The following is a 496-nucleotide window of genomic DNA, read 5'->3' as shown; positions in this document are numbered from 1 at the left end:
CCTATTTTCTGTCCTTTTTCAAATGCAGTAATGGGGTCTAAAAATACCAATCAGGACTAATAAAATGACACATAGTAAATGTACCTCAGTGTATGAACATTAATACGCACTATAAAAAGCCAAAAATTATCATTATCTCACGGCTAGAAACGCAAAGGCCTCAACAGGGATTAGCAAAGGGATTTGCTTTACACTCCCTAACACTGGGCCAGAAACAAAGCTTGGAGCCGATGCCACACCTCCACAGTCCTAAGGTCACCTTTTATCTGCTCAATCCCACAGCAAGGCTCCCTTGCAGCTATTTTAACCCGAAGCTGCTTCTTCAGGTCGCGATTTTTTTGTGGAGCCGGTGCTGGGCAGTCTGAGGGCCCGGAGAAGCTCCCAGCGCCCATCGGCGCTCCCGGGCACAGGAGGCTCCTGCGCCAAACGCGACCCGCCGCAGCCCGGCCGGGCAGCCCCGCGGCGGCCCGAAGGAGCGGGGCAGCGCTCCGGGCCT

This window comes from Passer montanus, unplaced genomic scaffold (assembly GCF_014805655.1).
Source record: "Passer montanus isolate IOZ18808 unplaced genomic scaffold, ASM1480565v1 scaffold15, whole genome shotgun sequence".
NCBI classification, from domain to species: Eukaryota; Metazoa; Chordata; class Aves; order Passeriformes; family Passeridae; genus Passer; species Passer montanus.
This window is presented reverse-complemented; position numbering follows the sequence as displayed.